This window comes from Malurus melanocephalus, unplaced genomic scaffold (assembly GCF_030028575.1).
Source record: "Malurus melanocephalus ecotype Western Australia unplaced genomic scaffold, MMel_1.1 scaffold_464, whole genome shotgun sequence".
Taxonomy (NCBI): domain Eukaryota; kingdom Metazoa; phylum Chordata; class Aves; order Passeriformes; family Maluridae; genus Malurus; species Malurus melanocephalus.
In genome coordinates, this window is record NW_026623696.1 from 237,316 (window position 1) to 252,429 (window position 15,114).

The window sequence follows — 15,114 nt, forward strand, 5'->3', positions numbered from 1 at the left end:
GGTCGGTGGTTTGTTTTTCCCCCTTTTCCCCCTCCGTTTCCCCTGCTACCGCGGATCTCGGTCGGTGGCCGGTTCCGCTCCCGCGCTGGCGGTGAGTGCGCGGCTCCGCAGCCGCTGGGTGGCGCTGTCGCTCCGCAGCCGCCGGCCCGTGAGGGGAGCGCCTTCATGGCGTTCGCGTCCCCGGCTCGGAGATCGGGGCCCTTGCTACCGGCGCTCGRAGGCCTTAAAATGATGGAAATGATGAAAGGGAGGCGGAGGGACGCTTCAGAAAAGGCGTAGTTTAAGATAAGGGTTGGTAGCGCTATTCTTCCTTTTTAAATTCAGGGGTGCACGGGCAGTCTGGACTGATATAAGTAGGCAGTGAATTCTATCCTAATTTTCTTAAATCCCCGTGGGTTTGGTTGAGAACCTCCAGCAAGTGCACGTTGCTGCATAGGATATCACTAGCTGTGGCTCAATGTAGATGGTCAGCCCCAGTGGGGACAGTATTGTAACTCAGTGAAAAGAAACTCAAACTTGGTTTTTTCTTCATTTCATCGGTGATTCTTGTATTGTTGCTCAGTTTCAGCAGCAGTTCTGGTGTGGTCTGGTCACGTTGCATGGCAGTGCTCTCCCTTTCCAGCATCCATGCCTGGCTGCCATCCTCCTCTGTTGTGGGTCCATCTGTGGACCCTCGTGCCCTGGGACTGTTTTTATTATAACAGGGATTAACTGAGTCCCTTCCAATCTTGGTTGTAAATACCTCGTCCAAACTATTCCACATGCAAAAAAGAAAAAAAAAATAGGCTTGTTTTAGTCCACAGACCTTTGGAAAAGAAAACAGGGAAAGCTTTGGCTTAGGTGCAGCAGTGACCAGCGTGCCCTCAAACAAATTTGATTTAAAGGCAAAATGAGGTATTTTCTGAATTTTAGAATCCTTCTCCCCCCCAATAAATTGATAGCTTGGGGAGCTTCACTTTCTTCCAAATCTTTATCTAATTGCGTTTCCAATTTTTCCATGAAAGACATATTCCAAGATATTTTGCAATTCCCCCACCCCTCAAAGACATGGGCAAGTTTTGAGGCTTCTGAGGTTTCCTCAAGACTAACTATTCAAGGCTTAATGTAGGAAAGAAAAAAGATTAATTTAAAGTAAAATAAAGTAGTTCTGTGACCCTAATATTGTTTTCCATATTTTAAAATTCATTSTAGGAAGACAACTTGATGCAACACTGTATTTTGCTATTTTTCACTCTCATGCATAAAAAGAGGCAGGAAATTTTCTGAAATTGCATGTGCKGGGAGCTGTAATCCTATAACCCTGTGAGGCATAGTTACTCCAGTTATGCTGCTGTAGTTGGCTTCCTCACTTATTTATGCAGGATGGAGAAGGATCTTTCTGAGTGGGAAACATCCCTGTGAAGCCCTGGTGTTTTCCCAGAGCTGGATGGAGGCTGCACCTGTGCTTCTCAGCACACTGGAAGGACAGGGCCTCCCTGATTCCAGTGAGTCTCTTACCAGTCAAAATGATTYTGTTGGTGCAGCCCTGGGGCTGGTATGGATTTTTGTGGGATTAGTGGGTCCCCACTTCTTATCTGGTGGCACACCACCATCTCTYCTGCTGAGCTCATGGTTCTGGGGGTCGAAAGACTGTAGGTCTGAAAAATGGAAGTCCTGGTTAAGCAAAGTGGTAACCTTGTCATTTATTGCAGTGCAAATACAGGAATTCTGTAAACATGCTGGAAGAGCTGATAAGGAGGGGTGAGTGTGGCCGGGGAACCAAGGCTGCTCGGCAGCATCTGTGCCGAGCTCTCTCCTCATGGCTTCACAGGGGGGAGTGAGGTGTGATGGGGTCTCTGCTCGAGGTGCAGACAAGCTGAGCTGTGAGCAGAGGGGATGCTGTCAGAGGTTTCAGCTGAAGAGTGTCAGTCCCTTCCGAAAGGGGAGCCCTTCCTGACAGTTCCATCTGTGCAAGCATGGGAGAAGCCAGGGCTCCTCCATCAGCACCTCTTGCCTGCATTGCATGAAAAATCCCACCCTGAAATCCATCTGGCCCTCGGGGAAGCATCTTTGCAAGCTTTCCTATGGGGAAGGCTCCCAAAAGCAGTATCATCACCCTGATTTCATGGATGGAGGAATCGGCATCCGTGAGAGGAGGGTATGCACCTGTGATCACTCTGTGGTCTGGTGGTGGTCGAAGTGAAGTTGGTCAGGCTGGTGCTTTCTCTTGGCATTGGGGGTGATCTGCAGTGTTTGTGTCTCAAATGCTTCAGTGYTGTGCTTGTGAATCAGGCAGAAAGACTGCTTTAAAAGCAGGCAGTCTAGTTTGAGAGCTGGCATAATCATAATTCCTACRCCACTAGGAGCAGGGGAGGGAGGAGCAGATAAAAATCAGAAAATTAGAATTTATTACAATAAAAGCCAAAGTGCTAGAAGCCAAAACTGTCATTGTAATGTGARCTCTATTTTGATAGTGTCCTATTACATCGTATAAGAGGTTGAACGCGCATACGAATATCTTGGCTGGTAATTATCTGATTTGTGATATGTAGCTAATGTGAATTTGTTGTTCTGTACATTATGCAGCAGCAATTCATTCCGGAACAGCATTAACTGGCATTATAGCAGTTCAGTGCAGAAATTACAGGCATAAACATACGTTTCATTTAGGCTGAGTAGTAGGTAAGTCAAGACACCAGCCATCCTGGTCAGGGGAGATGTGGAGTAAAGAGCTGAGAGTACATCAGTCTCTAGTTCACCCTGCTAACAGAATCCCCCTCTCCTAGATGATGCTGGRTATCCTCAAATTATCCAGCAAGCACAAAAGACCTGTGCAGATGGATGTGGGTACCAGCTGGCCAGGGGACCCCACATGTGSGAGCTGATGTCTTCACTATTGTGGAATGAATTTGTGGAGAGTGGTGTCTTTGGAGGCTGCACCAGTCAATAGCAAAGATCTGCAGGAGTGGCTTTCAAATTAGATAAGCTTTGGGGGTGATGTCTGAATGATGGTAGCAATATAAACACTTAACTGAATGCACTTCTGTCATTGCATCCCKAACAACTCTTAGATAAGACCATTTGTATTTTATGGGATCTTATTTGCTTTCACTTTATTTAATGACACCACTAAATAAAAACACTCGATAATTGTTGTTGCTTACTTTAATTCATCAATTAAATGTGCAGGGCTATTAGTATAGATATATTTTAGAGAGATCAATTAGTAAAGGTTGTGTACTGTGTGCACATCAAATGACTTCCCATTCTTAGGGCATTAAAAAGAGGTTTTTTGAAAGACCAAAATATTGGTGCTACAGATGAGAGAAAGGGTCTCTTGGCTCATGTTACTGCAGGCTGTGTCCCATAATCTTTTCACCAATGTGCACGAAAAGCTTCCTAGGAATAGAAGGAGCAAGATGAGAGCAGCATGTGCCCACTGGTCCTGTTGGAAGTGTCTTACTCCTCTGATCGCTAGAAACCATGTCTAATTTCTAATCTAAATTTATTCTTGGCCAATTTCTAGCCATTGGCTCTTGTGCCAGCTTTGTCCTTCAGCTTATCTGTCCTCTGACTGCTGTTATTTATGCCCTGTTTATGTTTCTTTCTGYCTGGGCAATGAAGATCTATGAAACATGTCCATTCTGCTTTAGTTTGTAGCTGGTTTCACTTTTTTAATTGCTCTAGTGCCAGGGTTTCAAACAACACAAGGGAGCATCCTCTGTTTTTTAAGAAGAAAAGCTTTCATTGAAGCTGCACAATGTTGTGAGCGTATTTTGTGTTTGATTGAGAGTTTATGAATTCTTCATGTTTTCTTCTATTTTTATTTTCCCCACAAAATTGAAAAGCTGAGTCAAATTTAAGCTGACAGAGTCCATGTCAAGTGATTAAATAAATGAAAAGAGAAAGAAGTCTGTTCAAACCCTACATGGTGCTAGGAGTTAGGAAAGAAAAGTGAGAGAATTGCAGTAATTGCTGAAGCTGCCCATGTGCAAGTAATRAGGCTGGGAGTAGCATGTAGCCTTTTCTAGAACAAATGTGTGGCGTCTGCCTCTTTATGTCAAGTGKTTTTTTTCAAGGTGAACTTTGCAGGAGTCAGTCTGGCATGTTTAACTGGGGTGAGAGCTGGTGYGTGCTGCCCAGAGATCTCTTGCACACCTCACACAGCATTGGTAGTGTGAGGGACTGAGGCTGGAGTTTATGGGGAGATCCTGGAGCATCAGTGATATCTGGAAGTCTGCTTTATTTATGTAGATTTTGATAATTCCAGCACACTTTTTTTTTGGCTCATGACAGCTAAGACTTGCTGATGAATAAGCAAGGACCTCAAAGTTGTTGAAGGTAATGAAGTGTCTATGAATTATGCTCTTTTACAAGGACATATTTGTRTTGCATATGCTCCTTTTACTGCTACTGTCTTCAAGCTTCTTTACCTGCATCTTTAATGAGGAGACAGACTCTGCCCTGGTAGCTACAGGTCTACACACTTAATTTCCTAAGTGCCTGACTTCATCACTGTAGACTTAAAAGTATCTCTGAATCACTTCCCTTTCAAATCAGGTTTTTCATCTGAGGGCAGCTTCTTGCACCCCACATTTTACAGCATTTGAGGTGGGTATTGGAGGCACTAGAAGTATCTAGTTTAGTATCTGAGTTTCTAGAAGTATCTACTCTAATGGACTGAAGATTTGCCTCTTAGMTCTGAGAAGGAAACACGTATTAATTGGTATTCTTTAGCAAACAGAAGGATTCCCAAAGCCAAGCAAATGAGAGACAAAGCTTGCATCAGGCTTATGAAAACAAGTTGGGAAGAGAGAGTGTGCCTGGACCAGATCAACATCTTGCCCAAACCACTGACAGGCAGCATAAGCCAACCCTCCTCCAGGCTGGAACTGCCCAGCATGTTTTGCTTCACTTCCTTTGTATAGGGAGGTTTCCCAGGAATTCAGAGTGTCTGGAYCTGAAACAGGGCCTCTGGAAGACAGAAATACCAGTGGGACCTAATTCTGGTGAAGAAYAGGTACCTCAGGAACTAGGCAGTTTCATAAAAATAATTCTGTGCATCCTTTTCCCTGGTGCAGAAAATATGAGATTGAGAGAGTATCAGGATTTCAGCCCCTTTGCTGCTCTGGCCCTCTTTCAAGACTGAAGGATGCTCTTTAGGCAGAAAATTCCAAAATGCCTCTGCAGCTAATGGATAGCTGGTCATCTCTCTGTGGAGTGCTGAGAATCTCTGTTGCCACCTGTACCCAGCAGAAAGCCATGTTCTCCTTAATTACTATCAAARATATCTCTTCAGAAGCCTCCCAATAATTACTCAAGTACCCACTTAAGTGGCTTTTAATTCAGACTCCTCACCCCCAAGCTCGTGCGTTTTCCAATTGCCAAGCACAGTTTGTCTTATGTTTAAGCTACTGCCGAAAGAAAATGCTAGTAACCTGCCCCCTCGTCTGTGGTACCTTGCATGAGCTTCAGTGAGCCCACAGCATCTCAGGAGATGGTATTTCCAACAGGATGGAGCAGGAACATTCAATCATAATGAAAGATGAAAGCTCTTATTGTGAGTTTCCCTACATCTGACAATACTTGTCAATGCTACAGCATCTCTTGTTGGTCTGCTGCTGGCTGCCTTGCCAGCTCCTCTTGTTACCAGAGGCTGCCCCTTGCCCCTGTGCTGGGGCAGGAGTGCCCATGGGCTCCTGTAAAAGCTCTGGGGACAGGTGGCAAGGATAAGCCATGGACATTATGTTGGGGCCACAGGAGGGGGCAGCTGATGCTGCCCATGGGCTGATGGGAAGACAGCATTTCCAACCTTGCAGCCAAATTTGTAGGAGCAGAAAGGAAAACTCAGGGGAACCTGTCCTCTCATCCTGTGGGATCCAGCTGCATTCAACAGAGAATGCTTTAGATCATGACTTTATGGATAAGCCAGGTCTGTTGCCTGTTTCTCTATGACTCATAGAAGGTATTGCTCTGTCTGCTTAATTCTACTCTTTTACTGGGGTAGTCTCCAGACACCAGGTCCAATCAATGACCTGTTTGTAACAGGCTCCAGCAGCCCTTTAGCAGAATGATTTTTTTCTCTTATGTGAKGGAATGAGACCAAAGAGACACTAACTCTGTCCCTGAAGTGAGAAAAGGAATGTGCAAATGAAGGGGGAGAGCAGGCAAGCATGGCCAGAGAYGAAGAAAGAAATCACACTGTTCAGGAATTCCTTGTCCAAGACAGAAGCTGCAGAGGGGTCATGAATAAAGGAGGCAAGGAAACGGGGTTGCCCACATGCAAAAGCTGTTCTTGTAAAGCYCTAGAAGAGCCATAGAAAGTGGTTAGAACAGCTGTTGCATCTTCTGCTTTAGGTACTTTAGGAGTTTAGAAGTCTGAGAGCAGAAAAGGCCAGAACCATAATTCACRTCAGAGAGACACGTGTGAGTGGCACAGGCTGGGAGGCTGTGATGGATGCCTMCAGAAGGAGCAGCCAAACAATCAGTAGTTGTGCTTTTTTCCCTTGAAAAATGCCACTTTATCAAAATTGTGCAAGGGAGAAAGGAAACAGTCATTTCAGAAGAAAGCACTGTGCAGGGATTTCAGTGCCCAGGTCCATGCTACTGCTCTGCCTACTGCAAAAGCAGTCTTGGTTTGGAGAGTGGTGAGACCACCTGTTCTACCACATCAGTGTGCTTTCTTCTCTCCTGGCATTTCAAATTGAGCCTCAAAAGGTCTCTTGGGGAAGAAACGTAACTTTGAGTGCAAGATTTTCTGCAGAGTGGATTTCTGTTCATTTTAGCTCTAATACCTRCTGATGCTGGGTAAGTGTCAGAAGCTGGGCAGAAGGGACCAGTTGTGATTGTGAGTCTGGTCTCCAGCATCACTCAARTTAGGATTGCACTTAGCAAGCCCAGTAAGTCCTCTATGGTAGGCATAATCAATAGGGCAAGAAACTTGTAGCTAAGTGGGATTTTGACGAGATGTTTGAAATAGTGGGATTATAATAATGGGACTAGATGTTAGAAATAGCTTATCTCAGCTGAGGCTGGTAGAGAGCCACATTCCTAAGAGAGCCATGGGATTTACAGTGCTGCAGGTCCCTGATCAGAGATCGGACCATCGGATCAGTCTTGTCAGTGATGATGAAGGTACTGCTGGCTCAGTACACGGGTGACTTCTCCAGGGTCCCTTGTACCCTGTGCATTGTGCTATCAGCTCATCAATTTTTGAAGGAGGTTGCCTCTTAGGGTGAAATGATAGCAAATCAATCATAACTCTTGCTATGTTGTTCTTTTGATAAATTACCTTTGATATTAACAATAAACATGAGCCTTGCCTTGACTTACAGCCTCCAGAGCTCACTCTGTTCCTACCTAGAGGTGAGAGATTTATCAGTCAGGGCTAGATTTTCTCTGTCATTCTCTTGGATATTGAGGATCTCAACCATTTGCCTTTTGTGGCCAGATTTTCAGCAACACCAGCATCAGTGGCCCCAGTATTAACAGGCTAAATACAGGTGTTTACCAAGAGTATTTTCAAGAGTGGCCCCTTGTGAATCCCTSTATATGTGTTTATTACTAGAACCAAGAGACCAGACTGCTCACTATATCCATATTCTTCAAAGTCCTCAGACCCTTTATGTTCAGCCAGTTCTCAAATGTGGCAGCCAGGCTTTGCGACTCTTGATGCTGGTATTTGCTGCACTGGCTACAAATGTGGCTCTCCTAGCTGCAGTTCTGTGCAGAAAGCTCCTTTTAGCTGTATCTCTGTCATGGTTCCCAATCCCCAGAATCACTGCTTTCTCTGGAAAAAAAAAAAAAAAAAAGCCCAGTCTTGAAGTAATACCGACTGCACAATTTATCCCCAGAGATTTGATCTGGTTGCGTTAAAAGGAAACTGTTTCTATGAACTCAGTTTCCGTGTCAGTTCAGTTTATTCTCTTCACCAGACTACTGCGATCATTAATTACTGCTGCATTAGTCTTTGTATCCTTGGCAAACTTAGATTTTCTTCCAGACCACTGATATCTTTATTGGTGTCTGGACTGCAGCAGCTCTGAGAGTCCGGGGAAAGAGGACATGGGATTTCATTTTGCTGGTGAGATAGAGGAGCTGATTTATTGCTGAGGAGGGAAATAAATTACAATGCAAATAGCAAGAGGTGTGCTTGGAAGCCAGGGGTTTGTGGGGGAAGTGATGTATTCACCCAGATCCTTTTTGCCCCGCACTTTAGGTCAGCACGGGATGAGGGAATCTTCAAACCCYGTCCTAGCTGCATGACAGCTGTAATCTCACCTTTACATTTAGTGTTGAATATGCCCTTGCAGTATGCAGGAGAAATAAGCATGTTTTATTAAGTAAGATGCAATCTGAATGCATGTAACTTTAGAGACATCCTGAGGGCAGGATTAATGTCCTAGCACTTGTGTACTGCAGGATTTTGTGGCAGTGGGAGTACCAGGTCTTGGCAGAGTTGTTGCTTTTCTTCTGAGCTCTCCAAACTGGAAGGACCCTTTGCTGAGAGCCAGAGCAATGGGCTGCCCCCGTGAAGTCATTGCTCTACTGACACAGCAGGATTTGAGATACAACCTAGTTCAGGCTGAAATCCTGGACTTGTGSATTTGGAGGCTGGAGGACAGGGCAAGCAAAGCTTGGGGTCAGGGAATTTTCCATGGCCTCTTTAGGTCTATCAGAATCCATTATGTGCAGATAGACAGATTTATGGGTTTGGAGGGAGTTTGGTATTTCTTCTTGACAGCTTCTGTCCCTTCCCCTCCACCTTTGACCTATGCCAGTGCCACGAAGGTGCATTAAGGAAGTGGATGTCGTCAATCTCCAAGCCTTGACCTGCTGTGAAGCAGATGGTCCCTCAGTCCTGCTGGAAGAGCATTATAGGGGTTTCACTCTCCTTCTCTCCTTTTTATCATTCTCAATCASATAATCGGACTGGTTTGCCTCAGCCAAGATCTAATCAGGAAGGATCTCTTTGACTTTCAGCAAAGTCAGCTTGATGGAAACTTTAAATTGAAAGGCTTTTCCTGACACACTTGAAACTGGTTTYGGTTAAAATTGGTGTCTGTCTGCAYGGTTAYAACATGARGAGTTTTCCTTYCTCCCAGGGAGAGGGAAAAGCATGGGCAGCCTCTCAACCTCCTGAGCCCAGGGGCTTGGGGGCCTTGGGCCTGCAGCTGCACTTTGAGGTCACACTGCCCTCTCCACCAGAACACGCCACCTTGATGCAGGTGTCATGTAAATCCAGTCGTAATCAAGTTCGGTGTCCATGGGATCTGGGCATCTCTGGCATTTTTGAAACTGAAGGCCAAAATGGGCCTACAGGTTGTCATCAAATGGGATTCAAAGAGAACAGTGGGGATGGCTGACCTATCCTAGGGAAGGAGAGGTTGTAGGAGTTGTCTTGTTCCTAAAAGTGCCACTGTCCTGAGGTCTGGGGACTCAGTCTCTGCTTCAAAGAAGGGCATGATGTATGTGCATTCAGTCTCAGGCTCACAACTGGGGTTGTTCAGTGGTGTCTATTCCACCTATTTCACTTCAAGCTTTTGCTGTGCATTAAAAGCACAAAGGACGTGGTCTTTTTCTAACACACTGTGAATGCAGATGTAAGACCTGGAGTGAAATCTCAAGCCCGTGCTTTTCTTCACCTTCAGGGTTCTCATAGTTCCTGTGGCTTAAGGCTTTTTGACAGGTAGTCATGGATGAAAAGTCCCTAAGGAAGTGGATGGAGGGAATCCGGGATGTTGGGAGAAGCCCAGWGAGGAAGAGGAGGTAGAGGGAGGAAGAAAGGAAGAGAGGCAGCTGTCTGTCCTGTCTTTTAAATTCAGTAGCTCTAGTACATACAAGAAGGTATTTGAGTTTTTTTTTCCAGATGCGTAGGTGAGCGTTTCTAAGCCTGGAGCAGCAGGTTTTCTGTGTGCCCCTTGCTCAGTAAGGGTGGGCTCTTGGCTCTGCTTTGCACTAGGTGACCTGCAAACAGAGTGTCCATCCTTTCATTGCTCCTTGATGGCAGATCCTTCAGCAAGGCCTCCTCCCTACCTACACTGCCCTCATGACTGATCTGCTGTGTGTGGGAGCTGTCACCGGGCAGGTGTTTGCAGGCCCTTTCTCTTGAACTCCTGCCACTTAGGAAGTCACGACTGAAGTGATCACTGCAAGGGAAGCAGTTTTTATGCCCTGGTCCCGCTGGGAAAGGCAATGACTTGGTTGATGAACAGGATTGTTGGGCTGAGGTGATAAAAACAGATTTGCAATGGCCCACCTTGAACAAGCCTCAGGTCTGGCTCTGGCATGTGGGACAGGCACTGACCTGCCTGCAGAGAGATCTCTCTTTATATGTGGGAACAGTTTGAGATGCTCCTACTGCTCCTTTTCAGGCTTCATGTCAGGGAAATGATCTCAGCAGGTGCTTCCAGAACCCKGGAGATAAAAGTCTATTCAGTCATACAGTAGGCTTCTTGAAAAAAACATGCCCCACAACACTTGCATGTCTAGATAGCCACAGTTCCCTTCAGTGAGGTGAAGCTTTCTTGTGTTGCCCTGCTTCCACCTCGTATAGGTGATAAGTCAACAAGGAGAAATAAAAGCTTCTGCTAAGTAGAAAATCTTCTCTTAAAAAGGAAMGAAATATATGCGAATGTGTAAAATCCTAGTAGAATTATTTCTTTTTCTAGGCTGCAGTTGRTTTTGCTGTGTTGGTGCTGCTTGTGGCCTCCTTTTTGCAACAGTGGTTTCATTCTGCAATCTGCAGCTGCGTACCTGCTCCTCGCTTTAACACCCAGACAGGCCCAGCTTCTCCCCAGGCTAGAGCTGGTTTGAAAGACACCAGCTAAACTAATAAATACTTCTTGTGATGAGTTGCAAATTTTKTTTAATTGAATCTTTGAAGGCAAAAAAGGGGGTGAAGGACCCATTAAATGAATTATTTCTATATAGCAATCAGGTGATGCAGGCTCTTCTGTGTTTATTAAAAGGCCAAGTCAGCTCTAAGCTCAGCTGTGTGAGAACAGCCCAGAAAGCCAGCCAGTTCTTTTACTCTGCTGTTGTTTTAGGGCCAGATCTCTCTCCCTGAATAGCATATTTTTAAGTGGCCATGTGAATTCTCATTAGGCATCCAAACATAGATATAAACTCGTGCATTGTAAACAGAATCACCCTGCACAGAAACTGAGCARAATGCAGTAAGGTATTTTCTTTATCAGGTTACCCAGGCAGGTTTTTTTTTTTTTTTCAATAAGTCCACCCACGCAGAGAGACTGGGGAATGCCAAAGCTGCATGAATYTTAATTATGCTAGACATGCAACAAGGGGCTACCTTGTAAAGAATAAAGTTAATAAAACATGGATATGGGCTTAATTCTGCTTRATAAGCAGCCCTGGCAATGCACATTTTAGAGGTAAATTACACAGCGTGGAAATTTGGTACAATTCTTTAGAGGTGGCTGCATGCAGACTTTCAAACTCAACAGTGCCTTCCTATTGGAAGGGATTTGTTGCTATGCTGCTGTAAAATGATGAATTAGGCCATTCATAATTATTGGCCAGAGATGGGTGTCTTTCTTTTTCCCAGTCAACTACAGCAACGTGCATACACATTTTAAGTGGTATTAAATGTAAATCTCTTCCTTAATTTYCATGTATGCATTTCAGTAGCTCTGCAGATGAACCAGAAAAAAAACCTGCATATGTTTGTGTGTGTAGTTAGCTCTGTGTGTACAGAATTAGTAAAGCAGAGATATTCCTAATGACTGAATCTACAGAAYACAGCCCATGGCTTTTGAAAGCTCTATGAAAAATAAACAGGATATTCTGTTAGCAACCCTGCGGGAATTATTGCACTTCACTGAGGAAAGATGCCAATAACCTCCGTTTTGACCTAGATAGATCATTCTGTTTAGGAAGGTAAGGGAATACAATTCTAGATCTCTTCTCTGTTCAAGTCACCAAAGCCCTGAAATTCAGCCAGGCCTTCATTTTAAGCTTCAGCACTAAGGACAGAAGAGTTTATTTATSAAGAGAATTAAACTTCAGAAATGGCAGCGTCTTGAAATGTTGACACTGGTCACTTTCTRTAGTGAGTGTCTAATGCAGAGGCTCCTGCATATTTGGGGTGGGGTGGAGATATTTAGTGAGCMCAGTGAGTCTGATCTGCCAACAGCCACAGGGAGTCTAAACCTTTGCCTCTGCTAGATGGGGCCTTTTTCCACAAATTGCAGGAGGTGCACTGTTATATCTCTCCAGTGTCATCAAAACAGTCTGTCCTGTTCATTTGATGAATTGGTGATAGTCTTGTATTCCCTTCTCCTAGGGTGCACTGTGCAGTTTTGTAGACCAGGACTGAAGTGAGGAGAAAGCCCAGGGAGAAGAGGAATGGGAGAAAAATTGCCATAATAACTATGTAATATAGATACTATATAAAAATACATTTTAAAATTGCTCCTTAAGAAAAAAAATGCCATATTGGCCCAGTTTGCTCAAACAATTCATTGGTAGCATGAGGAATGCAGCCTGTGAATTCCACAGGGGCTAGTTGGTTTGGAACAGTGTAGGCTGCACAACCCTCAAAAGAGGAGTAGCTGATACAGATGAAAATGGGAGATCTTTTGAGCCTTTTTTACCCAAATAGAAGCCGAAAGAGAGAACTTCCACTGATAGAGATGAAAGCATGTGGAAGCTTTTCTGTTTTACTTGGCAGCCTGCCAAAGGTAATGTTTCACCTGTGAGAATGACACTGCAGGAACATGATSAGGTTGGCCTTCCATTCTCCAGCCCAAGACCACTTTGGGCTTGCTTYGTGTTTATAAAAGGTTGAGCTTTTCAGAAAGTTTGTGGAGTTGGGGCATGATCTGACTTGTGCAGAGCAGATGTGCACGTCAGTTATTCACCAGGAGCTCATGGCACTGTGCCAGTGTTCAGAACCAAACCCCATGGTCTCCTTGGTCATCTATATATAAAGACACATCTGCATGTTGGCAAATGCAAACTACATTCAGTTTCACAAGCTTTGGCTCAATTTAATTCAGTCACTGCAGAAGCAGGAAATACCTGGGAGAAGCCTTTCTTCTTCGAGTTGCAGCAGCTCTCTTTTCAGATCCACAAATCATCAGGGAAAAAAATATACTGTGACTGACTTTATCACTTATTAGGATCATTTTTAAGTGCAGAGCTGCTGCTTTGAGTTTACAGCTACACAACAAAACAAATTAGTCACATGTCAAAAAAACTGGAACTTATCTAATATGGGATGGATAAAGCAGGTTTTTTTCCACCAGAGATTTGAAGACTACAGGCAAAAAAAGTAACTTTTTAGATAGATGGAAAACCACTTTCTTGGGAAGATATGAGATATGCTTATATCCTTTGAAGATAAAGCTTTGGATAATTCACTGGTGGTTCAGACAGTGATTCTCTGATTGCGAACAGCTTTCTTTAGGCCATGCCTGTACCTTGTACTGCAATAATTCTTTGATGTCAAGTGAAATAATCCGATAGAGAAAATTAAAATATAAAGCATTTTAGTTACAGGAAAGAGAAGAAAAATGTTTATTGATTGGGATGGTGAAATCTTCTCAAAAAAGGTTGGCAGCAGTTAAAAAGAGATCAACAGCCTGGAGAATCTGRTTCCACCTTGTTTTGGTATGCATAGAGACTAAAAGTAAAAATTAGGAAGTAATGCCAGAGTTTAGTTAATATTTATGGACATAATGTATGGTTCTTTCAGTTGTCTTTTTTCCCCGATACATTAAAATAATTTAGAGCTGAAGTCTAGAGGTGAAGAGTTTAGAGGATATTTAGAATTTAGAGGTGAAGTAGTTAAAGAGAGTATTTTGCTGAAGTTGGTAATTCTTAGGTGGGTGTCAACAACTGRTTTAAATTCAGCTGGGAATATACATCACTCCTACACCTTCAGGACTGAATTAGTCCCCTCCTGCCATTGCYACTGACCAAAGTGTAGTTGGAGCAGGTCCTCTTTTCCCAGCTGAGATACCTTCTCCACTCTGACCCCTGTGCATTACCCAAGTACTTTGCCTGTCACCTAACTAACCTAGTATCTGTCATTGCTATTTGCTACTTGAACCTGAAATCTGGAGAGCACCATCCTTGTGGCAGCAACCGCAGATACTTCTCTGGATAACCAGAGATGTATTTGCACCTTCAGTTTTGTTGGGTGCAGTTTTGTGGCTGGAGAGAGGCAGGAACCGGCCCAGCACCTGCTGATGGCGGTGTGTCGTGGGACCGCTGTGGCCGGGGGCAGCCCAGCAGTGCTCACCGCYGCTGTAGCCGCCCGCACGCTCCCCGGCCGAGGAATGGGCCCTCGCASAACAGCCCTCGGTTCGCCGGGGCAGCCCCTTGTCTCTGCTTGCACGGGGGAGCAGGAGACGCTCGGCTGCCGAGGCTGCGTGGTCGGGCACCGGCAGCAGTGGCCAGGGAGGCGGTCGGGGTGGCTGCAGGAGTGGGAGGCGGCTCTATCGGGGGGGGCTGCGGTCCCGGGGAAGCCCCGCTGCCGGCGGGGGCGGCGGGTCTGCCCGGGCGGAGGGGCAGAGCCACCGCGGAGCTGCAATTGCCTCGCTTTGCCTGCGCGATGTTTCTCATCCAAACCTCGATCACGTAGGATTGCGTAGAGGAGGGCGAGCGGGAGTAGCTGCAATTCTGCCTGAGCCCAAAACCCGGAGCCCCGCTCCTGCCCGGCCGCCGCGGGGCTGCGGGGCTCCCCGCCGCCTTGGCAGCAGCCCTGCGCTGCGTGGGCGTCCGGGGGGGCTTCCCCGGCCCCTCCCTCCCCTCTCCTCCCTCCACCTCGCCTCACCTCCCCCCTCCCGGGTCAGGCAGGAGGATGCGGGCGGGAAGCGGGCGCGGCTCGGCTCCTCCTCGCCCCGTCGCCGTCGGGCGGCACCGCGGAGCATCCTGAGCCTCGCACGGAGCAGCAGAGCAGCAGTGGGAGCCGCACCCCCCCCGCCCTTCTCCTCCTCCACCTCCTCCCCGCCTTGCATCGCTCCTCCCGCCGCCGGTCCCCGCCGCGGCAGCCGGGCGCGGGGCCGCCCCGGTGCCGAGCGCTCGGCGGCCGCCCGGTCGGCCGGACGATGTGGGTTGCTGCCGTCGGGGAGAGCCGGGGCAGAGGCGGCGAGCAGGGCAGGGGAAGCT

General features: G+C 46.1%; 1 protein-coding gene across 2 annotated transcripts in view; it reads left to right on the forward strand.

The window, feature by feature from the left end:
* The window catches only part of FGF12 (fibroblast growth factor 12), a 215,369-nt gene that overhangs the window by 102,934 nt on the left and 97,321 nt on the right, over positions 1-15,114 (forward strand). The gene's annotated exons all lie outside the window — the stretch shown is intronic.